We start from the raw sequence: 25,807 nt of genomic DNA, 5'->3' as shown, positions 1-25,807 counted from the left end.
TGTAGGACTGGCGGGGTGTTAAGCACATCCCAGTTCAGGTCACCTAACAGAACAAACTCTGAAGCTAGATGGGGGGCGATCAATTCACAAATGGTGTCCAGGGCACAGCTGGGAGCTGAGGGGGGTCGGTAGCAGGCGGAAACAGTGAGAGACTTATTTCTGGAGAGAGTAATTTTCAAAATTAGTAGTTCGAACTGTTTGGGTATGGACCTGGAAAGTATGACATTACTTTGCAGGCTATCTCTGCAGTAGACTGCAACTCCTCCCCCTTTGGCAGTTCTATCTTGACGGAAGATGTTATAGTTGGGTATGGAAATCTCAGAATTTTTGGTGGCCTTCCTGAGCCAGGATTCAGACACAGCAAGGACATCAGGGTTAGCAGAGTGTGCTAAAGCAGTGAGTAAAACAAACTTAGGGAGGAGGCTTCTGATGTTGACATGCATGAAACCAAGGCTTTTTCGATCACAGAAGTCAACAAATGAGGGTGCCTGGGGACATGCAGGGCCTGGGTTTACCTCCACATCACCCGCGGAACAGAGAAGGAGTAGTATGAGGGTGCGGCTAAAGGCTATCAAAACTGGTCGCCTAGAGCGTTGGGGACAGAGAATAAGAGGAGCAGGTTTCTGGGCATGGTAGAATATATTCAGGGCATAATGCGCAGACAGGGGTATGGTGGGGTGCGGGTACAGCGGAGGTAAGCCCAGGCACTGGGTGATGATGAGAGAGATTGTATCTCTGGACATGCTGGTTGTAATGGGTGCAGTCACCGCATGTGTGGGAGGTGGGACAAAGGAGTTATCAGGGGTATGAAGAGTGGAACTAGGGGCTCCATTGTGAACTAAAACAATGATAACTAACCTGAACAACAGTATACAAGGCATATTGACATTTGAGAGAGACATACAGCGAGGCATACAGTAATCACAGGTGTTGAGTTGGGAAAGCTAGCTAAAACAGTAGGTGAGACAACAGCTAATCAGCTAGCACAACAACAGCAGGAAAAAAATGGCGTTGACTAGGCAACGGGGCCAACAGGTAAAACAAACAAGCAGAATGGAATACCGTGATTAATGGACAGTCCAGCGTGCATCAGCTATGTAGCCAAGAGATCAGTGTCCAGGGGGCAGCAGTGGATGGGGCAGGGAAGCTGGACTGGCGAGTGTTATCCAGGTTAAAAAAACGAACAATGACTAAATAGCTTGTAGCTAGTTAGCTGGTTAGCTTCTGGGGGTTCTTGAGTGTGTACTAAAAATTAAAAATAATATATATATTCACATTGGGTGAGGCAGGTTTCCGGAAGGTATAAACAAGTTAAAAATCAAAAAGAGATAGAAAGTAAATATGGATCCAGTGAGTGTTTGGGACGCGGCGATTCAGACGGTTAGCAGGCCTGTGCTAACAAGCTAACAGTTTGTAGGCCCGGGCTAAACAAGGTAGCAGTTAGCGGACCGGAGCTGGACAAGCTAGCAGTTAGCAGGCCGAATTAGCAAGCAGGGAGATAGCGAGGGCTAGAGAGTTAGCCTTTGGGGGACGTCGCGATGGGGTGAGTCTGTTTATTCCTCTTCATGCGGTGACATCGATAGACCGGTCGTGGGCCCGGGTATTGTAGCCCAGGAGTATGCTACGGTGGTAGCACAGGTGCGCTGGCCGGGCTAGCTTCAAGCTAAGTGGGTGGAAACGCTAGCCAGGAGTAATCATCCGGGGTTGCAGTTTAGCTAGATAGGTAGTTGTGAAGATCCAGCTGAAAAATGTTCCGTTTGCGGTGGGAATCCGGGGATGAATCCGGGGATGAAAAATAAATAGGTCCGTTATGCTCTGGTTAGAGTCGCGTTGTTCGAACTGGCGAGAGCTTTCCGAGCTAAAGGTTAGCTGATGACCGGTTAGCTGAAGACCGCTAGCATAGCTGGTGGTTAGCTGGCTAGCTTCAGTTGAGGGGTTCCGGTTCCGAAGTAAATATAAATACTTTAGGAAAAATAGCTACATTGGGTGAGGCGGGTTGCAGGAGAGTATTTGGAAGCTTAGGTTTAGCAAAATGTTTTTAAAGAGATATGCGAAGAAAAATATGTAAAAAACGAAAAAGAAACGATATATACAAGGGACACGACACGACAGGACGACTTACTGCTACGCCATCTTGGACACAAAGCCTGCCATATGAGTTCTGTTAAATTCACAGACATCATTCAAACAGTTTTAGAAACTTCATAGTGTTTTCTATCCAAATATACAAATAATATGCATATATTAGCAACTGGGCCTGAGTAGCAGGCAGTTTACTCTGGGCACCTTATACAAGCTACTCAATACTGCCCCCAGCCATAAGAAGTTAAGTGCATTGCTCAAGTGCACATCTACACATTTTTCTTTCAACTTTTTCAGGTTATCTTCATAAATAAAGGTTGTGGGAGTGATAACATTTGCCAAAGTAACTTGGAGCTACAGTACAGGTTCTGTTCCAGACCAAAACTACTGGGTCAAGATGTATTCACCCCACTGCCCAGGTAGAAACTAAATGTGTGATTAGAATTTTACCCAGAAGTCCCTCTTGACTACATTCAACTTATTATGTATTTGGTTACATGAACCCTGTAATGCAGTGGTGGCTGGTGGGTAGAGATATAGGAGGACACGCTCTTTGTAAAGACTGGGTTAGAATATATGGAAAGATATCAAACAAAGAGTTTCCATGTGTTTGATACCTTTTCATTCCAGTCGTTGCAATAAGCATGTCCTCCTATCTCCGCCAACCAGCCTCCTCTGCTCAATATGGCTGTTGTCAATGTGGTGCTTTGGTAATGATAAGGCTCATGTCTTTCTAGTGAAAGAGGTATTCTAGTAATCTCTGCTGGAGATGAGGACATAGCTTTGGAGGTCAATGTGACCAATAAGGAGGGTGATGATGCCCATCAGAGTCATCTGATCATCAAACTCCCTGACTCTCTTTCATTCTCATCATCATACTTCAACCACATTTTAGTAAGTCACTGGCCTTCCATACATTTTTGGTAAAATCATTGTACAGTATACTGGCCTTAGGAGTTAAAATAATGTTAATTAGCCACGATTCTATTCAGGATACTGTAAAATCAATGAAAATATGACCACCCATCTTCTTGATTTCTGAAGTTAAACATCACCAATACCGTAATTGTTCCAGGGTAATAAATAGGTACATTATATATACAAAAGTATGTGGACACCACTTCAAATTACTGGATTTGGCTATTTCAGCCACACCCGTTGCTTACAGGTCCAATTTATGCCCTGCTAGAACTGCCCCTGTCAACTGTTATTGTGAAGTGGAAACGTCTAGGAGTAACAACAGCTCGGCCGCGAAGCGATAGCGTAACCGGCCGCGACCGGGAGGTCCGTGGGGCGACGCACAATTGGCCTAGCGTCGTCCGGGTTAGGGAGGGCTTGGTCGGTAGGGATGTCCTTGTCTCATCGCGCACCAGCGACTCCTGTGGCGGGCCGGGCGCAGTGCGCGCTAACCAAGGTTGCAGGTGTATGGTGTAGCCTCTGACACATTGGTGCGGCTGGCTTCCGGGTTGGATGCGCGCTGTGTTAAGAAGCAGTGCGGCTGGTTGGGTTGTGTATCGGAGGACGCATGACTGTCAACCTTCGTCTCTCCCGAGCCCGTACGGGAGTTGTAGCGATGAGACAAGCTAGTAGCTACTACAACAATTGGATACCACGAAATTGGGGAGAAAAAGGGGTAAAAATTCAACAACAAAAAAATAAATGAATACATAAATTTAAAAGTAGTGCATTACATAGGGAATAGAGTGCCATTTGTGGTGAAGGAATTAAGGTTTAATGTGTTTGTTCTCAGACTGGCCAGGCCCTCCCAGGTCAGCTTTGGAGGAGCTGTAAAGGGAGAGAGCGCCATGAAATCAAAGGACGATATTGGAACCCTTGTGGAGTTGTGTGATTTGTGGTTCAAAATGCTATTGTTCCCTGGTGATTATCGAAATTCTATATGCCTTAGTCCTGAGAGAACACACAGGATTTATAGTATATCCTTTAGTTTCAACACACCTGATGTTACGGTGCGTGAATGAGGACCCAAAAGCGAATTAACGTAAACAGAGCTTCTTTAATAACAAAACAAACGTAGGCTCAGATGGACCGGCAGATTCCGACAGGACAGGACAAGGTTGCAGCAAACATGACGATAGTCTGGTTCAGGCATGACTAACACAAACAAGAATCCGACAAAGACAGGAGCAGGAACAGAGAGAGATATAGAGACCTAATCAGAGGGAAAAAGGGAACAGGTGGGAAAAGGGGTGAACGAGGTAGTTAGGAGGAGACAAGGAACAGCTGGGGGAAAGAGGGGGAGAAAAGGTAACCTAATAACGACCAGCAGAGGGAGACAGGGTGAAGGGAAAGGACAGAAACAAGACACAACATGACAATACATGACAGTACCCCCCCACTCACCGAGCGCCTCCTGGCGCACTCGAGGAGGAAACCTGGCGGCAACGGAGGAAATCATCCTCAGGACCGTACCCCTCCCAATCAACTAGGTACTGATGACCACGGCCCCGAGGACGCATGTCCAAAATCCTACGGACCCTGTAGATGGGTGCGCCCTCGACAAGGATGGGGGGGGGGGGGGGGGGGAGACGAGCGGGGGCGCGAAGAACGGGCTTGACACAGGAGACATGGAAGACCGGGTGGACGCGACGAAGATATCGCGGAAGAAGAAGTCGAACTGCGACAGGATTAATGATCTGAGAAATACGGAACGGACCAATGAACCGCGGGGTCAACTTGCGAGAAGCGGTCTTAAGGGGAAGGTTCTGAGTGGAGAGCCAAACTCTCTGACCGCGACAATATCTAGGACTCTTAGTTCTACGCTTATTAGCAGCCCTCACAGTCTGCGCCCTATAACGGCAAAGTGCAGACCTGACCCTCTTCCAGGTGCGCTCGCAACGTTGGACAAAAGCCTGAGCGGAGGGGACGCTGGACTCGGCGAACTGAGATGAGAACAGCGGAGGCTGGTACCCGAGGCTACTCTGAAAAGGAGATAGCCCGGTCGCAGACGAAGGAAGCGAGTTGTGGGCGTATTCTGCCCAGGGGAGCTGTTCTGACCAAGACGCAGGGTTGCGAAAAGAAAGACTGCGTAAGATGCGACCAATAGTCTGATTGGCCCGTTCTGCTTGACCGTTAGACTGGGGGTGAAAGCCGGAAGAGAGACTGACGGAAGCCCCAATCAAACGGCAAAACTCCCTCCAAAATTGAGACGTGAATTGCGGACCTCTGTCCGAAACGACGTCTGACGGAAGGCCATGAATTCTGAAAACATTCTCGATGATGATTTGTGCCGTCTCTTTAGCAGAAGGAAGCTTAGCAAGGGGAATAAAATGAGCCGCCTTAGAGAACCTGTCGACAACCGTAAGAATAACAGTCTTCCCCGCTGACGAAGGCAGTCCGGTGACAAAATCTAAGGCGATGTGAGACCACGGTCGAGAGGGAATGGGAAGCGGCCTGAGACGGCCGGCAGGAGGAGAGTTACCGGACTTAGTCTGCGCGCAGACCGAACAAGCAGCCACGAAGCGACGCGTGTCATGCTCCCGGGTGGGCCACCAAAAACGCTGGCGAATGGAAGCAAGCGTACCCCGAACGCCAGGGTGGCCGGCTAACTTGGCAGAGTGAGCCCACTGAAGAACGGCCAGACGAGTAGGAACGGGAACGAAAAGAAGGTTCCTAGGACAAGCGCGCGGCGACGGAGTGTGAGTGAGTGCTTGCTTTACCTGCCTCTCAATTCCCCAGACAGTCAACCCGACAACACGCCCCTCAGGGAGAATCCCCTCGGGGTCAGTGGAGGCTACTGAAGAACTGAAGAGACGAGATAAAGCATCAGGCTTGGTGTTCTTAGAGCCCGGACGATAAGAAATCACGAACTCGAAACGAGCGAAAAACAGCGCCCAGCGCGCCTGACGCGCATTAAGTCGTTTGGCAGAACGGATGTACTCAAGGTTCCTATGGTCAGTCCAAACGACAAAAGGAACGGTCGCCCCCTCCAACCACTGTCGCCATTCGCCTAGGGCTAAGCGGATGGCGAGCAGTTCGCGGTTTCCCACATCATAGCTACGTTCCGACGGCGACAGGCGATGAGAAAAATACGCGCAAGGGTGGACCTTGTCGTCAGAGAGGGAGCGCTGAGAAAGAATGGCTCCCACGCCCACCTCTGACGCGTCAACCTCGACAACGAACTGTCTAGTGACGTCAGGTGTAACAAGGATAGGTGCGGATGTAAAACGATTCTTGAGGAGATCAAAAGCTCCCTGGGCGGAAACGGACCACTTAAAGCACGTCTTGACAGAAGTAAGGGCTGTGAGAGGGGCTGCCACCTGACCGAAATTACGGATGAAACGACGATAGAAGTTCGCGAAGCCGAGAAAGCGCTGCAGCTCGACGCGTGACCTAGGGACGGGCCAATCAATGACAGCTTGGACCTTAGCGGGATCCATCTTAATGCCTTCAGCGGAAATAACAGAACCGAGAAATGTGACGGAGGAGGCATGAAAAGAGCACTTCTCAGCCTTCACAAAAAGACAATTCTCTAAAAGGCGCTGGAGGACACGTCGAACGTGCTGAACATGAATCTGGAGTGACGGAGAAAAAATCAGGATATCGTCAAGGTAAACGAAAACAAAGATGTTCAGCATGTCTCTCAGGACATCATTGACTAATGCCTGAAAGACAGCTGGAGCGTTAGCGAGGCCGAAAGGAAGAACCCGGTATTCAAAGTGCCCTAACGGAGTGTTGAACGCCGTCTTCCACTCGTCCCCCTCCCTGATGCGCACGAGATGGTAAGCGTTACGAAGGTCCAACTTAGTGAAAAACCTGGCTCCCTGCAGGATCTCGAAGGCTGAAGACATAAGAGGAAGCGGATAACGATTCTTCACTGTTATGTCATTCAGCCCTCGATAATCTATGCAGGGGCGCAGGGACCCGTCCTTCTTCTTAACAAAAAAAAACCCCGCTCCGGCGGGAGAGGAGGAGGGGACTATGGTACCGGCGGCAAGAGCTACAGACAAATAATCTTCGAGAGCCTTACGTTCGGGAGCCGACAGAGAGTATAGTCTACCCCGGGGGGGAGTGGTTCCCGGAAGGAGATCAATACTACAATCATACGACCGGTGTGGAGGAAGAGAGGTGGCCCTGGACCGACTGAACACCGTGCGCAGATCGTGATATTCCTCCGGCACCCCTGTCAAATCACCAGGCTCCTCCTGTGAAGAAGAGACAGAGGAAACAGGAGGGATAGCAGACATTAAACATTTCACATGACAAGAGACGTTCCAGGAGAGGATAGAATTACTAGACCAATTAATGGAAGGATTATGACAAACTAGCCAGGGATGGCCCAAAACAACAGGTGTAAAAGGTGAACGAAAAATTAAAAAAGAAATGGTTTCGCTATGATTACCAGAAACAGTGAGGGTTAACGGTAGCGTCTCACGCTGAATCCTGGGGAGAGGACTACCATCCAGGGCGAACAAGGCCGTGGACTCCCTTAACTGTCTGAGAGGAATGTCATGTTCCCGAGCCCAGGTCTCGTCCATAAAACAGCCCTCCGCCCCAGAGTCTATTAAGGCACTGCAGGAAGCTGACGAACCGGTCCAGCGTAGATGGACCGACAAGGTAGTGCAGGATCTTGAAGGAGAGACAGGAGTAGTAGCGCTCACCAGTAGCCCTCCGCTTACTGATGAGCTCTGGCTTTTACTGGACATGAAGTGACAAAATGACCAGCAGAACCGCAATAGAGACAGAGGCGGTTGGTGATTCTCCGTTCCCTCTCCTTAGTCGAGATGCGGATACCTCCCAGCTGCGTAGGCTCAGCACCCGAGCCGGCAGAGGAAGATGGTATAGATGAGGAGAGGGGGGCAACGGAGAACGCGAGCTCCTTTCCACGAGCTCGGTGACGAAGATCAACCCGACGCTCAATGCGAATAGCGAGTTCAATCAAGGAATCCACGCTGGAAGGAACCTCCCGGGAGAGAATCTCATCCTTTACCTCTGCGCGGAGACCCTCCAGAAAACGAGCGAGCAAAGCCGGCTCGTTCCAGCCACTGGAGGCAGCAAGAGTGCAAAACTCAATAGAGTAGTCTGTTATGGATCGATTACCTTGACATAGGGAAGACAGGACCCTGGAAGCCTCCTCCCCAAAAACAGATCGATCAAAAACCCGTATCATCTCCTCCTTAAAGTCCTGATACTGGTTAGTACACTCAGCCCTTGCCTCCCAGATTGCCGTGCCCCACTCACGAGCCCGTCCAGTAAGGAGAGATATGACGTAGGCGACACGAGCAGTGCTCCTGGAGTAAGTGTTGGGCTGGAGAGAAAACACAATATCACACTGGGTGAGGAACGAGCGGCATTCAGTGGGCTCCCCAGAGTAACACGGCGGGTTATTGATTCTGGGCTCCGGAGATTCGAAAGCCCTGGAAGTGGCCGGTGGATCGAGGCGGAGATGGTGAACCTGTTCTGTGAGGTTGGAGACTTGGGTGGCCAGGGTCTCAACGGCATGTCGAGCAGCAGACAATTCCTGCTCGTGTCTGCCTAGCATCGCTCCCTGGATCTCGACGGCTGAGTGGAGAGGATCCGAAGTCGCTGGGTCCATTCTTGGTCGGATTCTTCTGTTACGGTGCGTGAATGAGGACCCAAAAGCGAATTAACGTAAACAGAGCTTCTTTAATAACAAAACAAACGTAGGCTCAGATGGACCGGCAGATTCCGACAGGACAAGGTTGCAGCAAACATGACGATAGTCTGGTTCAGGCATGACTAACACAAACAAGAATCCGACAAAGACAGGAGCAGGAACAGAGAGAGATATAGAGACCTAATCAGAGGGAAAAAGGGAACAGGTGGGAAAAGGGGTGAACGAGGTAGTTAGGAGGAGACAAGGAACAGCTGGGGGAAAGAGGGGGAGAAAAGGTAACCTAATAACGACCAGCAGAGGGAGACAGGGTGAAGGGAAAGGACAGAAACAAGACACAACATGACAATACATGACACCTGATTCAAGTATATTCTACTACTCAAAATCAAGCCCATGATTACAGCAGTTTCAGTTGTATCACCTATATTAGTACTGGGCTGTAACAATAACTTTCACACCCTGTGGGTTTCCAAGGATCAGGATTTATATACATTGCCTTAGACCTTTCATGTCATCATGTCCACTGGTCATTTTGATTTACTTGGATTTGTTTACAGGGCAAGGCCAGTAGTCAATGTCAGAGAGGATTTACAGAGCACTGTGACAAACTTATGCAATGCGTTCTCTTCCAAAAGCTGTCAACTATGCCTTCGAGGCTGACGCTGAGACGAGCAAACAGGCGTTCCTCCAGGATGCAGTTTATTTGTCAAAGGTAGCTCTCCTTTTGAAAGTTTTTTATGGGAGTGAAATTGGATGACAACTGGAGGTCTACTTTGTCAGTTGGAGCTACAGTATGTTTAGCCTGGCATCTGTCAAGGTACAGCTACATGGATAAGACAGAGATCTATTATGGTACAATACAGCTACGTAGATTACAGACAGGCTTCTATCGTGGTACAGCTACATAGATAGATAACAGACAGGCATTGATTCTGGTGGTCCTGGTAGGTATGGATAAGTATTTCAAAATAATAGGGATAGTGGTACGTATCTCAAAATATAACCCGTCATGGTAATTGGTGATTTGAATATAGATAGCTATAAATCCAATGGTTTGGCTGACAATAGGAAAATAATAGCAGTTGTTTGGACATGGCTAAAGGAGAACAATTACCATATTTATTGTTTACAGGAAACTCCTTCGATATCTTCTGACGAGGGTGCATAGGAAACATTTTAAAATCTATTTCTGTCAAAAAGTGTTATGATCCTACTGAAAAACAGTTTAGATCTTAAGGGGCAATCCATTAAAATAGATCCTCAAGGAAGATGGATTGCCCTAATATATATTACTTGATGATACGCCGATGTGGCTCATAAATCTATATGGACCCAATAATGATGATCCAAACTTCTTTCTACAGACTATCAGTAACATTTCAACTATCTACTCACCCTTACCCTAACCCTAAATAACTGTAACCCTAGCAAGAAGTTGCTTATCAACAGATAGTTTGTGATAATATGACACGTGTCTAAAGATGAACTATCCGGATTATACAAATAAAGTGTGACCAAATACTTATAATATTCTAATTAGTCTCCAGGATACAAATAATGATATTATAATGGTAGGGGACTACAACACAGATTTGATGCAGATGCACAGCAATAGACTGTAAAGGCAATCATACTACTAACTATCACCCCTGGTGCTCAAAGAAATAACGAAGATTATGGACACCTTGGAATTGACTGATATTTGGAGGCTTTAAAAAAAACTGGATCTTGTGAGATATACTTGGAGGAGACTTAATCAAGCTAGCTGGATTTATTATTTTCTGGTATCCTTTTCTATGGTGCCAAAAGTGAAAAAAAGTATTGATTGTAGGATTGAATGTGTCAACTTATATCCCTCCAGATAACTATGAAAGGCTTTCCACAAGGAAGGGGATATTGGACATTTTCATCAGGATTTATTGACTGACAGTACTTTCTTAACAAAAACAAAGAAATTCATAACAGATTTTTCCTGCACAATACAGGTTCAGCGGATCCACATATTGTATGGGATGCCTTTCAATGTGCCTTAGAGGCCACTCAATTCTGTTTTCATCCCTAAAACAAAAATGGTTTAGATCAGCAGAGAAATTATTTACAACAAACAGAAATAGAAAAACGAACATTACGCATCCATGATGTTGATGAATGTACTACTGAAACACTGAATAATCTAGATATGAAAAGATCGGGATTCATTTATCTAAAAAACAGAGCAAATTGGATGGAGAATGGCAAAAAAAATCACACGTTTTTTCTTAAACTTTTCAACACTAGAAACACAATCAAAAAGAAGAAAAAGAAAAAATGTTAAAGATGGAGAAATCCTTATCTCACCAAAGGAGATTTTGAATGAAGAAGTAAAATATTTTTAACAAATGTTCTCTCGTCAAGATCTTCCAAACTCACTTGATGATAGCTTTTGTGATTTCCTTCTAAAAAATCGGAGAAAAAATAAATATTGTGATGGCCTAATTACGCAGGACCGACAACAGTTAGCAATTGATTAATTTCAGACAGAGAAAACCTCTGGTCTCAATCCAATAGAGATACTGTACATCACTTTTTATGAACTACTGAAAGATCCACTACTATGATCTTTTAATTACTTGTGTGTATATATACTGAACAAAAATATAAATGCAACATGTATTTCCCATGCTTCATGAGCTGAAATAAAAGAAATCGTAGAAATGATACATTATCTCAAATGTTGTTTGTATCCCTCTTAGTGAGCCTTTCTCCTTTGACAAGATAATCCATCCACCTGACAGGTGTGGCATATCACAAAGCTGATTAAACGGCATGATCATTATACAGGTGCACCTTGTATTGGGGACAATAAAAAGCCACTCTAAAATGGGCAGTGTTGTCGCATAACACAATGCTACAGATGTCAAGTTTTGAGGGAGCGTGCAATTGGCATGCTGAGTGCAGGAATGTGCAGCTGAACTGTTGCCAGAGAATTGTATGTTTATTTCTCTACCATAAGGCACCTCCAAAGTCGTTTTAGAAACCTGCGTACTCACTAGACATGTCAGAGCATGTTTGGGATGCTCTGGGTCGTCGTGTATGACAGCGTTTTCCAGCTTCCATCAATATAAATAAACTTTGCACCACCATTGAATAGAAGTGGGACAATATTCCACAGGCCACAATCAACGGCCTGATCAACTCTATGTAAAGGAGATGTGTCGCACTGCATGAGGCAAATGGTGGTCACGCCGGATACAGGTATCTTTTTAGCCCTCTATTGATGGGGTCATGATAGGGGCTGCACCAAATGTTTGATCTATAATCGTCGATGGAAGGATCGGACCAAGGTGCAGCGTGGTAAGGGTACATTTTAATTTATTAAATGAACACCCAAAAAACAACAAATACAAAACAAAACGTCTAGTAGGGCTAAACAGCACGGTACCAAAAACAAGATCCCACACTCTACAGGTGGAAAAAGGCTGCCTAAGTATGATCCCCAATCAATTAACAATATATATATACATTATAAGGTTTTTAAATTGTTCCACCGTCTATTCTAAGTCTCTGCCTCTTATAAAGAAATGGTCTGTGAAATGTGTGAAATATTTTATGGGGTCTCTGAGGAAGCACTTCAAAGATAAACATAGAGCCCTGCAGGGGAGTAAAAGAGATAAGAGGCTAGTCAGACATACCTCTATAAATCAACTTGGGGGAGTGGACATTTATTGCTGAGGCTTTAGAAAACACTGGGACTATTGTCAGGAGAAACATCAGTTGTATCTGTGATGTTTGATCTTTGACTTCTGTCTACAACTGTATTTTGATTAAAATTGTTATGAATTATAAGTGGACATTTTGAGTGTTCCTTATTTGTTAAGTAAATAAAACGGAGCACAGAAAAACGGAACCAACGTTATCACCATACCTGTTTATTGTGGCCGTTGAAATGTTAGCGATAAAAATCTGATCCAGTGATAACATTAAGGGGCAAAAAAATGCATTGGTTAGAGACAAAATAATTAATGTATGCTGATTCAAGTTTTCTCTTGAATCCTCAATCTTCAACCTTGAAGGGCCTTATTGAGGTTTCTGTTGACTAAAACTCCACTGTGATAAGTGTACTATTTTACGTTATGGGTGTCTAAAAGATACAAACTTTAAATTGCCATGTGGTCTCCTAATTAAATAGGTGGATGATGAAGTTGTTGTGCTTGGTGTACATCCTGGAAAAGTCTAACGATTTTGCAACTATTAACTTTGATAGGAATTTGGTCAAATAGATACAGTAGGATCTTGAAGCATTGGAGAGGGAAAGACCTGTCCATCTACGGCATAATTACCCTGCTTAATTTCCTAGTAGTTTACATATCTATTCACTGCTCTACCGATTCCAGGATATTCTTTTTTCCAAGTAATGTGAGCATTTGTTTTTTAGTTTTTTTAATCTGGGGTTAAAAATATCAAATATTAAGGAATTAACCTCTCACTTAAAGCCTCCATTATACCTAAATTATATCTACAGTAAATCCAAACTGTCTTTCCAGCAGACTACTAAAAGAGGCACATCCAATGTTCAAAAGGGGTCTCTTTGCCATTATGCAGATTAAAACAAACCATTTCTGGTGGGTTGACAATGGAACCGTGTTTAAAGTATCCTACTTTTTAAATTAAGCCATACAGAGTTTGTTACAATTCCAATTTTGTCCTCCAGACAGAACAAATATTACAGAAAATAATATGGCTGTACTGATAGAGGAAAGACCAATTTTGGGGGGGAAGTATAAGCAAGGTGTCATGTTTATGAATGACATTGTAAATAAGGCCGGTAAAATGTTGTCACACAAGCAATTAACAAAGGTGTATGAAGATGTATGCTCAAGACAACAGTTAATTCATTGTCTGGGGCATCATCGGACTGAGCTTATTTTCATTGACAATGCCACCAGCCATACCGCTCTTTCTGTGAGTGATTTCCTGCAAGCCAGGAATGTCAGTGTTCTGCCATGGCCAGCGAAGAGCCCGGATCTCAATCCCATTGAGCACGTCTGGAACCTGTTGGATCGGAGGGTGAGGGATAGGGCAATTCCCCCCCAAAAATGTCTGGGAACTTGCAAGTGCCTTGGCGGATGAGTTGGGTAACAGCTTACAGCAAGAACTGACACATTATTCCATTTTTGTAAGACACATGTCTGTGTCTGTGAGACACATGTCTGTGAGTTTATAACAAACTCATCGCAGCACTGCAACAAAAATGGAGGAGGCATTTATTCAAAAGCAAAAGGAATTAATTAGTTTGTCTGCCGCCAGTCAAAAACTATGCACGGCGTAGCCCTTCATACGCGTACTCGTATGGGTTTAAAATGTCAGATTTGAGCATTGATAAATGCCTAAATTGAAACGCTGTTACTGTACAGTAACATGCTGTACATGACGTCATAGCACTGGCTCTGCGCTTTACAGCGCTGTATCGGTTTTGACAGACAACCATTTTAAACTTGAGCACCTAGCATGACGGCAAGTTGCCCCCATCCCTCCCGCTAATTGGGCAACTTTTGCACATTTTTGGTTGTCTGATGGATGGAAATGCTGTACATTTAAGATAACTATGTATTTGGAAAGATGAGATGTTGAGAATTATAATAAATACCACTTTGATATCATAGAAGCTAGTCAAATACCCATGAGTCCTGGAGACACCAGTTAGTCCTCTCACTCAAATCCTTGAAACTTTTTTGTCTTATTTTGCACTAAATCAACCCATTTGTCAAATATGTTGCTTTCATCAAAAAGTGAAGGATTTAATCACCCCACTAATACTTGTGATGGATTTGTTGCCTTTTTTATGTTGTCTGTTTCTTAGAAACTGCTTGACCGATCTACACCAAATTTGGCGTGAAGCATTAAGGGCAGTAGTTATCTTCCCAGCATATTTTTCATGAATGTAGCTCAAACAAAATGGTCGCTATAAGGAAACTGCTGGTGGCACTTTTGTAAGGTGGCTGCAACGCCCCCTGGGTACCAAATCTGTGATGGCCCAATATCTAAATCTTTTCAGGATAGATAAACCTACCTAATGTGCCAAATTTGATGCTTTTAACACAAACTGAACAATGCATTTTCTTAGCCATCCCACTAAAAGGAAATATTCCCAAACAAAACCAAGCTCAAGAATCCTTAAGAGAATCAAAACATTTTCCAGCAGTATTGTTAGTTAGTCATTACTAAGGCCCTGCACAAGATGTCACAGGAACATATAAAAGTAAAACTGTCCAAAACTAAAGTGCCTTCGGAAGGTATTCAGACCACTTGACATTTTCTCAGTACTTTCTTGAAGCACATTTTGGTAGTGATTACAGCCTCGAGTCTAATTGGGTATGACACTACGAGCTTGGCACACATGTATTTGGGGAGTTTCTCCAATTATTCTATGCAGATCATCTCAAACTCTGTCAGGTTGGATGGTTACTTGAACTCTGTGAAGCCACAATTTGGGCTGCAATTTCTGAGGCTGGTAACTCCAATTAACTTTTCCTCTGCAGCAGAGGTAACTCTGGGTCTTCCATTCCTGTGGCAGTCCTCATGAGAGCCAGTTTCATCACAGCACTTGATGGTTTTTGCGACTGCACTTGAAGAAACTTTCAAAGTTCTTGAAATGTTCCATATTGACTTTCATGTCTTAAAGTAATGATGGACTGTTGATTCTCTTTGCTTAATTGAGCTGTTATTGCTGCAATTTGGACTTTACCAAACCTTGTCACAACACAACTGACTGGCTCAAACACATTAAGAAGGAAAGAATTTCCACAAATTAACTTTTAACAAGGCACACTAGTTAATTGAAATGCACTCCCGGTGACTACCTCATGAAACTGGTTGAGAGAATGCCAAGAGTGTGCAAAGCTGTCATCAAGGAAAAGGGTGGCTATTTGAAGACTTTCAAATATAAAATATATTTTGATATGTTTAACACTTTTTTGTTACTACGAGATTCTATATGTGTATTGACCCGATTGGGGGAGGAAGAACAAACTTCCATTTAAGAATGATGGAGACCACGGTGTTCTTGGGGACCTTCAATGCTGCAGAAAGTTGTTGGTGCCCTTCCCCAGATCTGTGTCTCGACATAATCCTGTCTCGGAACTCTACAGACAACTCCTTCTTGTGGCGTGGTTTTTGTTTTGCCATGCACAGTCAACTGTGGGACCTTATATAAACAAGTGTGTGTGTCTTTCCAAATCATGTCCAATCAATTGAACTTACAACAGCTGAACTCCAATCAAGTTTTAGAAACATCTCAAGGATGATCAATAGAAACAGCAGGCACCAGAGCTCAATTTCAAGTTGAGGGGTCTGAATACTTATTTAATCATACATTTGCAAAATTGTCTATAAACCTTTTCTCGCTTTGTCATTATGAGGTATTGTGTGTAGATTGATGAGACAAATATATAATTTAACACATTTTAGAATAAGGCTGTAACGTAACAAAATGTGGAAAAAGTCAAGGTGTCTGAATGCTTTCCAAATGCACTGTATGGGCGATACCATACTTTCGATACCCTTGGACACCATAGACCCTTTGGTAGAAGCACTGCACTCTACTACTAAGTTGCTGTGGATAACAGGGTCCACCAAGTGACAAATGTAAATGCACAATGCCAACATTGACAGCTTAAAAAGGCCCTACTTGTCCTTCTCAGTGGTGCATGACATCGAAGCCCCGAATATGAAAAAGTCCAAAGTCCAAAGATCATACCTGAGTTTCCTAGTCATAATCAAGAGCTGGATGTGCAGCCGAGAACCTGTCACTTTTCACCATGTTACACTACCACTTAATACAATTGATCTCCTGTTGCAGAAATACAATAATTGTATTATTGGACCACTCTATATGGCATATAAACACGAAGTACACTGTACCAGACGTGAGTACTATTGCTCACTAATCTTTTACCAAAAAATGTCACAGGAGCTCATAAAAATAGGAGCCACTGATGTGTTTTTTCTATACTGCAAAATAGGGTGGTACAACATACAATGTGTGACCGCGCACCTACGCTAAGCACAGATGGCAAACCAAACATAAATCCTTTCTTACAAACTTTCAACATACAGTAAAAAAAAATAATAATAATTTAATCCCTCACCACAGATCCAATGACATTGACAAAGTAGATAAAACATGAATAAAAACCGTATAAAACATTTAACATACCCAGTGATGAGTTATAAACTTTAAATATTGTTAATTATCAGGTATCCTATTGGAATATTGAGTACCATAGTCAAGTTTCTATACCACAAGTCAATGGTTATATGTAGGCGGAATGTATTGAGTAAAGGAAGAGCAATTACAGGCACTGATAAGGGTGGAGAGATGTGGTTTAGTGAGGAAGGGAGTCAAGGTCAGGTCAGGTCACATTAAGGAGGAGGAACAGTATATGGCCCGCATCACTTAATTTCCTGCCTAGCGATAAAGGTCTAATGTTTAGAGAGAAGGAGGACGTCACCCAAATTGGGGTGTGTATATATATATATATATGTATAGATTTACACTACCACTGGTGGAACCATGTCTTTGTCTGTGCAGCTGTATAACCCAATTGGTGAATGAACTTGGTTTGAGCTTTACTTATCGTCAGTGAAAAAACAAGAAACGTTGATAAGACACACAGTGTTACTTTAAGGACAAAGTGTAATGTCTATCTATTAGATATTAACTAAACATCTGAATGCCCTTTATTATAGAACTGCTATAAAACACATTTCAAATTGGATCATTCAAAACGTTTTTGAATATGTGGGTGTGTTTTAAAAAAAACAGCAGATGGTGACCGTGGCTAGTTAATTGAATCTAGGGGGCACTATTTTCATTTTTGGAAAAATAACGTTCCCAAAGTAAACGGGCTATTTTGTCAGGACAAGATGCTAGAATATGCATATAATTGACAGCTTAGGATAGAAAACACTCTAAAGTTTCCAAAACTGTAAAAAATATTGTCTGTGAGTATAACAGAACTGATATTGCAGGTGAACGCCTGAGAAAAATCCAATCAGGAAGTGACTCTTATTTAGAAACCTCTGCGTTCCTATGCGTCCATATTGAGCAGTGAATGAGATATCAACCAGATTCCTTTTTCTATGGCTTCCCTAATGTGTCCAGTGTCACAATACATAGTTTCAAGCTTTTATTTTGAAAAATTAGCCTGAACGTCAACATTGCGTCAGTGGTCGCAGGAGTCTCTCAGAGTGTTTTGTGCGTAAGGGACAAATGCGGCCATTGTTTCTCTCTTTCCTACTAAGAAGCCATTTGTCCCGGTTGATATATTATCGAATAGATATTTGAAAAACACCTTGAGGATTGATTATAAACAACGTTTGCCATTTTTCTGTTGATATTATGGAGCTAATTTGGAATATTTTTCGGCGTTGTCGTGACCGCAATTTCCAGTCGAATTCTCAGCCAAACGTGAAGAACTAACGGAGTTATTTCAGCTACAAAAATAATATTTGGGGAAAAAAGGAACATTTGCTATCTAACTGGGAGTCTTGTGAGTGAAAACATCCGAAGCTCATCAAAGGTAAACGATTGAATTTGATTGCTTTTCTGATTTTCGTGACCAGGTTGCCTGCTGCTAGCTAGGCATAATGCTATGCTAGGCTATCGATAAACTTACACAAAAGCTTGCCTTGCTTTGGCTGTAAAGCATATTTTCAAAATCTGAGATGACAGGGTGATTAACAAAAGGCTAAGCTGTGTTTCAATTTATTTCACTTGTGATTTCATGAATATGAATATTTTCTAGTAATATTTTTGTACGTTGCGTTATGCTAATTATTGTCAGTTGATGATTACGCTCCCGGATCCGGGATGGGTAGTTACAAGAGGTTTTAAACATGCAAATTTTGTCTATCAAATCCAATCAAATGTTATTTGTCACATACACATGTTCAGCAGATGTTCATGTGGGTGTAGCTACATTCTTGTGTTACACAACGTAAAAGTAAAAGAATGGAATTAATGAATATATAAATATTAGAATGAGCAATGTCGGAGTGATATAGACTAAATACAGTATCATAGAACACAGTAAATACATATGAGATGAGTAAAGCAAAAATATGTAAACATTATTAAAGTGACTAGTGTTCCATTATTAAAGTGGCCAGCGACTTCAAGTCTATGTACAGTTGAAGTCGGAAGTTTACATACACTTAGGTTGGAGTCATTAAAACTTGTTTTTCAACCACTTCACAAATGTCTTGTTTTGGCATGTCGGTTAGGACATCTACTGTGTGCATGACACAAGTAATTTTTCCAACAATTGTTGATTATTTCACTTATAATTCACTGTATCACAATTCCAGTGGGTCAGAAGTTTACATACACTAAATTGACTGTACCTTTAACCAGCTTTGAAAATTCCAGAAAATTATGTCATGGTTTTAGAATTGAAATAATTTGAGTCAATTGGAGGTGTACCTGTGGATGTACAGTTGAAGTCGGAAGTTTACATACACCTCAGCCAAATACATTTAAACTCCGTTTTTCACAATTCCTGATATTTATTCCTAATAAGAATTCCCTGTCTTAGGTCAGTTAGGATCACCACTTGATTTTAAGAATGTGAAATGTCAGAATAATAGTAGAGAGAATGATTTATTTCAGCTTTTATTTCTTTCATCACATTCCCAGTGGGTCAGAAGTTTACATACACTCAATTAGTATTTGGTAGCATTGTCTTTAAACTGTTTAACTTGGGTCAAACATTTTGGGTAGCCTTCAACAAGCTTCTTACAATAAGTTGGGGGAATTTTGGCCCATTCCTCCTGACAGAGCTGGTGTAACTGAGTCAGGTTTGTAGGCCTCCTTGCTCGCACACAATTTTACAGTTTCTATAGGATTGAGGTCAGGGCTTTGTGATGGCCACTCCAATACCTGACTTTGTTGTCCCTAAGCTCTTTCTGGATAGCGGGTTCCGCTAGCGGAACATCTGGCCCACAGCCAGTGCAATTGCAGGGGGCCAAATTCAAACAACAGAAATCTCATAATTAAAATTCCTCAAACACACAAGTATTATACACCATTTAAACATCTTGAAGCAATGCGGCAGTATTTTGATGTTTGGATAAAAAACGTTCCCAAAGTCAACTGCCTATTTCTCAGGCCCAGAAGATAGAATATGCACATGCATATTGGATAGAAAACAGTTTACCGTCCAGTTGAAATATTATTGATTATTTATTGTAAAAACAAACTGAGGATTGATTATAAAAAAACGTTTGACATGTTTCTACGAACTTTACGGATACTATTTTGAATTTTCGTCTGCCCGTCGTGACCTGCACGAGCCTGTGGATTACTCAACAAAACGTGCCAACCAAATGGATGTTTTTGGTTGGATATAAAGAGAATCTTTAAGGAACAAAACAAACATGTATTGTGTAACTGAGAGTCTCGTGAGTGCAAACATCCGAAGATCATCAAAGGTAAGCGATTAATTTTATTGCTTTTCAGACTTTCGTGACCAATCTACTTTGCTGCTAGCTGTTTGTAATGTTTTGTCTGCTGAAAGCTGTCCTCACATAATCGCATGGTTTGCTTTCACCGTAAAGCTTTTTTGAAATCTGACATGCCAGGTGGATTAACAACAAGCTAAGCTGTGTTTTGGTATATTGAACTTGTGATTTCATGAAAATAAATAAATAAATATTTTTAGCAATTTAATTTGAATTTGGCGCACTGCAATTCACCGGATGTTGACGAAAATGATCCCGCAAAAGGGATTGGTGCGCCAAGAGGTTTTAATGCCCAAATAACATGCAAAAAAATATTATGTCAATTATATGAATAATATAAATATAGTGCCAGTCAAAAGTTTGGACACGCCTATTCATTCAAGGGTATTCTTTATTTTTACTATTTCTACATTGTAGAATAATAGTGAACACATCAAAACTATGAAATAACACATGGAATCATGTAGTAACCAAAAAAGTGTTTAACACATCAAAATAGATTTGATATTCTTCAAAGTAGCCACCCTTTGCCTTGATGACATATTTTCAAACTCTTGGCATTCTCTCAACAAGCTTCATGAGGAATGCTTTTCCAACTGTCTTGATGGAGTTCCCACATATGCCAAGCACTTGTTGGCTGCTTTTCCTTAACTCTGCGGTCCAACTCATCCCAAACCATCTCAATAAGGTTGAGGTTGGTTGATTGTGGAGGCCAGGTCAACTGACCAGGTGACTACTTCATGAAACTGTTTGAGAGAATGCCAAGAGTGTGCAAAGCTGTCATCAAGGCAAAGGGTGGCTACTTTGAAGAATTTAAAATATATGATGATTTATTTAACACTTTTTTTGTTACTACATGATTCCATATGTGTTATTTCAAAGTTTTGATGTCTTCACTATTATACTACTATGTAGAAAATAAAGAAAAACCCTGGAATGAGTAGGTGTGTCCAAACTTTTTACTGGTACTATATATATTAGGAACTTAGTCATGGTCTCAACTTACTGTTGTCAGCTAACAAATTAGTTTAGCAACCAGCTGTCTAAACTTGTTACTATGCTTCTGCGTCTGCAATGCTTGCTCAGATATAATATTAAAAATTGCAAACATTTCCCCCCACCCTATGTCAAAATGTTTACAATTACGGGAAATGAACTGTAAAACATCACATTTTCTTATCCGCCCCATGGCAAAATGAGTAGAAGCGAGAAACTGTGGCCGCTCATGAGTTCAGATTTTTGGGGCCAAATCTACACTGAATCACCAAGAAGACCGTAAATATTCTTGAGTGGTCGAATTACAGACTTAAATCTGCTTGAAAATCTATGGCAAGACATGAAAATTGTTGTCCAGCAATGATCAACAGTCAATTTGACAGATCTTGAAGAATTTTGAAAATAATAATGGGCCAATGTTGAACAATCCAGGTCTGGAAAGCTGTTAGAGACTTATCCAGCTGTAATCGCTGCTAAAGGTTATTGTAACAATTATTGAACCAGGGGGTTGAAAACTTATGTAATCAAGATACTTTAGGTCATGTTGTGTACGTGGACACCTGCTCGTCGATCATCACATTCCAAAATCATGAGCATTAATATGGAGTTGGTCCACCCTTTGATGCTATAACAGTCACCACTCTTCTGGGAAGGATTTTCACTGGATGTTGGAACATTGCTGTGGGGACTTGCTTCCAATTAGCCTCAAGAGCATTAGTGAGGTTGGGCACTGATGTTGGGCAATTAGGCCTGGCTTGCAGTCGGCTTTCCAATTCATCCCAAAGGTGTGCGATGGTGTTGAGGTCAGGGCTCTCTGTTCTTCTGGCATCCACCAAACCCAGATTTGTCCATCGGGCTGCCAGAGGGTGAAACGGAATTCATCACTCCAGAGAATGTGTTTCCACTGCACTTTACACCACTCCAGCTGATACTTGGCATTGCGCATGGTGATTTTAGGCTTATGTGCGACTGCTCGGTCCTGGGAACCCATTTCCTGAAGCTCCCGACAAACAGTTATTGTGCTGACGTTGCTTTCAGAAGCAGTTTGTAACTCGGTAGTGAGTGTAGCAACCGAGGACAGACGATTTTACGAGCTAAAAACTTCAGCAATTGGCAGTCCAATTCTGTGAGCTTGTGTCGCCTACCACTTTGCAGCTGAGCCGTTGTTGCTCCTAGATGTTTCCACTTCACTCTTAATAACTATTTAATCAAACTGTATATTTAACAAGTTTACCAAGGTCTTAATTTTCTCCTCACACAAGTTTTTGAATTCAATTTTTTCACACCGGATGCTTTATCTGGACATAGATCCCCCCCCCCTCCAAAAAAAAAGACACCTAAGCAACATTATGCCTTCTCATTGCAGTCACTGTACTCTTAATATACAGGAGAATGATCTCCTTATGTTGAGGATAGACGAGTTTCAAGCTCCGCTTCAGACACAATCGTTACGCAAGGGCAATTTAAGTGTAGGAAAGGATGATACATCATCTGTGCCACCAGTAAATGTAGGTAGTAGTGTTAATCCCCATGCACAGTCCACGCTGCCGGACAATTTTCTCATGGCTTCTGGAAAGAAATTGTTATGGAAAATGGGATGTTTGTGCTTTTCTAATAAACAATTTCTAGGTTCATGCAAGTGACTGATTGATGAAGCCTGGGAGGAATCTTTACTATCAGTATTAGCAATTTGACAGTACGTCCAGAACATTGTTTTGAGAACTGAAAGGGGAGTCAGTTTCAAGGTCTCATAATGGAGAGAAGAAGCCTTGTGAGGTATTGGTCTGTCACACGCATGAACCAAACATTGAGGATGAATTCATTATGAATAATGACTAAGCTAAAACATGCAAATATAACTTGTCTCTTACAGCAGTACCTCAGAGAACTAACGCGACTGCTCCGACAGAGCTTCTGATCAACCTGTACTGAGTGTGCAAAGGTTGTTGTAACCTCTCCAGCTTGCTGATAAAAAAAATATATGATTAATTTAAATTTGACTTCAGGTGTTCCTGGTGGTAATTTCCATGACAAAATGCTTGCGGCATGCTCAACCAGTGTCGCTAATCCGGCCGATATAAACTTGTAACCAGTTTTCCCCACTAAGCATCCAGTAGGAGTCAGAGCTCAAGCCTTCTCAGGTCTCTCCTCTACCCGCTATGGGGTCTGATCCTCCGAAGCCTACCACCATTAGCTCTGACGAATTGAAAACCCTAGTCATTGTCGACTTCATTACCCACAATATTAGACATCTAAAGAATCACCCAGCAATCATACATTGTTTTCCACTGGACAGGGCTAACGACGTAAAAGCTTATCTGAAGATGGTACTGGCTGAGACTAAAACTGGCGAGTGTAGTTTTTGATATTGTTATACACGTCGGCACCAACAATGTTAGGATGAAACAGTCAGACGTTACCAAAGAATCATTCAGCAATATACATTGTTTTCCAGTGGACAGGGCTAACAGCATAAAGATGAATCTGAAGATGATGCTGCCTGAGACTAAAACTTGCAAGTTTACATAGGGATATTGATATCACGTCGGCATCAACAATTTTAGGATGAAACAGTCAGACGTCACCAGGCACAACATAACTTCAACGTCTAACTTAGCTAGAAAGGTGTGTTGGCATCAAGTAATTGTCTCTGGCCTCCTCCCGCATGACTCACAATGACAACGTGAACGATATTGGTCGACAGTCTACTGGATGGGGCATTATATGTTCCTTCATTCATTGCATTCCTATCTCCTTTCTATAATATCTCTGGCAACGGCACCATGCAATGCACCCTGGACTAAAGAGGCAGACAAATAGAAACTGCGTTAAATTACACATTTTTCAAGGTAGGAATATCCCCAAAATATGATCAATGGCTCATTTGAGAGAAGACATCCTCCCAAAATATGACATCAGCCAGTATTGAAATCTGACACGTATGCAACAAATTTGCAACCTATCTTCCATGTTCTCTAATAGGGCTGGGAATTGCCAGAGACCTCACAATTTTTATTTATTTTTTATTTTACCTTTATTTAACCAGGCAAGTCAGTTAAGAACAAATTCTTCTTTTCAATGACGGCCTAGGAACAGTGGGTTAACTGCCTGTTCAGGGGCAAAACGACAGATTTGTACCTTGTCAGCTCGGGGATTTGATCTTCCGGTTACTAGTCAAACGCTCTAACCAATAGGCTACCCTGCCGCCCCAATACGATATTTTTACCATACTTAGGTAATGTCTGGATATTTTTTTGCGATTTGATACAGTGATTTGATTGAGATTCAATGTTCAAAACATATTGCTCACCATATAGTATGTATTCTGCAGAGGGACAAGAGCCATGAAAAAACTGTTTTTGATCAGTAATGGAAATAAATGGCTCCTTATTTAAAAAGAAGATGGAGAACAAACTATGAAGGCAAAATACTGGAGTTTTGGTGCAGGTATAGCCAACAGCGCAAAAATAATATTGCGATAGTCAAAACAATACGATATGATATATCGTCAAAAGTAATATTCTGATACATAACTGTATAGGTTATTTCCCCTATCACTATAATCTAATATGTTAAGACAAGCTAAGACCATGGTATTTATTTAAAGGCCCAGTGATTTTTCTGTGTTTTAAATATATTTCCACACTGGAGTTTGAATAATACTGTGAAACTGTGAAAATTATGATAATATCCTTTTTGTGTAAGAGCTGTTTGAAAGTCCTAGCAACATTTTTATCACTGTAAGGTACCTAACTAAGCATGTGCTTAGTGAGTCCACCAGATCAGAGGCAGTAGGGATGACCAGGGATGTTCTCTTGGTAAGTGTATGAATTAGACAATTTTCCGGTCCTGCTAAGCATTCAAAATGTAACGAGTACTTTTGGGTGTCAGGGAAAATGTATGGAGTAAAAAGTAAGTCATTTTCTTTAGGAATGTAGTGAAGTAAAAGTAGTCAAAAATATGAATAGTAAAGTACAGATATCCCAAACAAATGAATTAAGTTGTACTTTAAAGCATTACTCCTTAAGTACTTTACACCACTGCTTTTTGGAGTATTTGTACCAAAGATATTGGGTCTTTAAACAATTTCTCTTTAGTATACAGAGGAAGGGGTCTGCTGAGACTTATAACCATCAAAAATGGTTGTAGCCAAACTTCTAAGTAACTGACTTTATTTTAAGACAACTAAGTCCATGTCGTGTTGTCCATGTGTGGTTCCTTAGAAGAAAAAATGATTGAGAAAGACAAGCTAAGATATTTATTTTCAAAGTTAAAGAAACTGTTCTTGTTTTAAAGAAAAGTTATTTCAAAATATATATATTTATGTTTAAGTTGAGGGACTGCAGAGAAGAATGGGAAACTCCCCAAATACAGGTGTGCCAAGCTTGTAGAGTCATACCCAAGAACACTCAAGGCTGCAATTGCTGCCAAAGGTGCTTCAACAAAGTACTGAGTAAATAACAATCTAACAAAAGATTGTCACTTGCTTTTCTATAATCTGTGGATAAGAATATAAGAATAAAGGTAACTGCAAATCTCACGTGTCCTTCTCAATTGCACATCATGTATCTAACAGCAAATTCACATAGTCTGTATTAATAATAATCTATCAAATTCTATTTAAATGAAAATCTC

At 42.0% G+C, this 25,807-nt stretch overlaps 1 long non-coding RNA gene across 1 annotated transcript in view; it reads left to right on the top strand.

Moving 5' to 3' along the window:
- The window catches only part of LOC110489029, an 81,729-nt gene that overhangs the window by 7,119 nt on the left and 48,803 nt on the right, over positions 1-25,807 (top strand). The gene's annotated exons all lie outside the window — the stretch shown is intronic.

Source organism: Oncorhynchus mykiss, chromosome 14 (genome assembly GCF_013265735.2).
Source record: "Oncorhynchus mykiss isolate Arlee chromosome 14, USDA_OmykA_1.1, whole genome shotgun sequence".
Taxonomy (NCBI): Eukaryota; Metazoa; Chordata; class Actinopteri; order Salmoniformes; family Salmonidae; genus Oncorhynchus; species Oncorhynchus mykiss.
This window is presented reverse-complemented; position numbering and strand designations above follow the sequence as displayed.